Consider the following 2,676-nt stretch of genomic DNA (forward strand, 5'->3'; position numbering starts at 1 on the left):
GATTCAAATCCTGCCATGGCAGTTGGTGGAATTTGAATTCAATAAATATCTGGAATAAGGAGTCTAATGATGACCATGAATTCATTGTCGATTGTCGGAAAAACCCATCTGGTTCACTAATGTCCTTTAGAGAAGGAAACTGCCATCCTTACCTGGTTTGGCCTACATGTGACTCCAGACCCACAGCAATGTGGTTGACTCTTAACTGCCCTCTGGGCAATTAGGGATGGACAATAAATGTTGCCTAGCCACCATGCCCTCATCCCGTGAATGAATAAAGGATATAGGACTACAAAGTCTCAGAAAGGGAAGAAGAGACCCACTGTCTGGTAAATAGGTTGAAACCAAGGGTATTCAAATGGTAAACTTCTCAGAAGGTATTAGCTATTAAAATCTGCTTTGAAAGTTAGTAAGAACTATAACCAGCGAAGCAGAATGCCTATATTTGTTTTTGCTATAGGATGACAGTCACAGGAAATTGTTCGGAAGAAACTTGAGAATTGAGTTGCCCTATATATAAATACGAGAGTGACTTGAATGATGTGAAACGGGAAACTTTTTGTTTGTGAAGTGACCTGCAGTCACGTAACTATGGTATGATTCTATCAAACTGTTTTTAATTATATCTACGTTATGTAGTTAGATTGGAGGATTCAAACTGTTACTTGTTGCCTGCAATGAGCCTGAAATCTGACAATCTGGTCAATGAAGATCACAATAATTTCATTTACCAAGTTAGATTATCCTGCTCATTTAACTGATGGATTGAGGGAAAACTTTGCATATATATCACGTTAGCTTGTTTGTATTGTTTATATTTTGTGGACATGATTGGTTTTAAACTGTTGCCTAATTGATTGATTAATTCTAAAAGAGAGCAGTAAAATATGCTAAGTTTAGAGATGTTAAGGTTTTAGTATATTATTGGAAATTTTATATATGCTGCCATATAGTCCTTGGTATGCACCATACAAGCTAAAATACAACAAACCTGATCTCCCCCGAATTCTGCTGTCTGTGCCACTTCCCTTCCTTCCACTAATCTATCACACTGGATCTCCCCTTAGGTGCTGTTTCTGTACTCGGACCTCCCCTAGTTCTGACTTGTATCGTTCTCTACTTTCTCTCCTCACAACCTTGTGCCTTCTCAAAACTCTGGTGTTCCTTTTAAATTTTTGTTGGTCACAGATTTTTATTGTGTACTTTCTTTAAAATTTTGGCAAAACAATGCACCGTGTTATTTATCGTGGAGCTTTGTTTGCATGTTAACATCGAATTTGCTGAGTGACCAAGCATCCATACAGCCTAGCAGGAACTTTACATCAGATCGGTCTCCTGATGCTTGAATCGTATTCCTGCTAACTTATCAACCAATTACATTCACATCCTGACTCCTACCTTAGTTAATATTAATGGTTCTCTGTCTTCAGGTATTACTCTCCTTTCACTCCTTTCCTTAAAACACAACCATTGACCTCTGTCTTACAAGCTACCGTCCCATCTCCAACCATGTTTCTCTTTCCAACCCCTTCAACATGTTGTCTGTAAAATCCTAGTGATTTTACAGAATCCAGAATCACTTCAATTGGATTCTGCCCAGTCATAGCCTGAAGTGGCTCTTATCAGTGTCATGATTAACTGTGACAAAGGTAAATAATCCCTCCTTGTCCATTTTAACGTGTTGGCAGCCTTTGATACAGTTGACTACACCATGCTTCTCCAACATCTCTGCATTGCTGTCTGGCTGTTTGGGACTGCAGTTACCTGGTCCCATTCATATATTTAAGAATAGCTAGGCAATAACTTGCTGTCACATTGATGCCCCTGGGGTCTCCAAAGATCTGTCCTTTGCTCCCCACTATTTCACATCTACATGCTACATCTCGAAGACTGAATTATCTTCTTCTCAGTCTGCAAATACACTGCTTCTTCACTAACTTGAACTGTAGGCTGACAACTGTCTGGCCCTGATGGAAATCATTCTAGGGTCTTAAAAGAAGTGAGGTTGATGATACATTGGATGTAATTTTGTGGTACTCCTTGATTTGAAGAAAGTCCCCATTATGTTGGAAGCTAGTCAATGAAACTCCTTTCAAAAAAAAGGTCAAGTGGAAAACAACAAGACAGATGGCATAACATTTGGGAAATGTTAGAAGTTATTCTTAAAGTATTTGAATAACTTAAGTCAAAGTCAACTTTTGTGAGGATAAATCAGGTTTGAACTGTCGGAATTCTTTGAGGAGGTAACACAGGCTGTGAATAAAGGGGAACTGGTGGTTATACTGTCCTTAGCTTTGCAGAAAACATTTGATAAAGTGCCACAACAAAGGTTATTGTAGAAAATAAATGTTCATGGTGGAGAAAGTAACATATTGGCATGGCTAGAAGATTTGCTGGCTAAGATGAAGCAGAGAGCAGGAATAAACGAGTCTTTTTTGAGTTGGCAAAAAGTAACGGGTGATTTTTCTCAGGGATTGGTGCTGGAATCTTAACTGCTTGCATTTTATATAAACAGAACGGATGATGGGACAGAAAGTGTGACTGCTAAATTTTGCTGATAATGCAAAGATAGGTGGAAACTAAGTCATGAACAGACCATAAGGATGGGCTGCAAAGAGATATAGATAGGGTAAGTGAGTGGGTAAAGATCTGGCAAATGGAATATAATGTGGTAAA

This window comes from Rhincodon typus, chromosome 18 (assembly GCF_021869965.1).
Source record: "Rhincodon typus isolate 14 chromosome 18, sRhiTyp1.1, whole genome shotgun sequence".
Lineage (NCBI taxonomy): Eukaryota > Metazoa > Chordata > Chondrichthyes > Orectolobiformes > Rhincodontidae > Rhincodon > Rhincodon typus.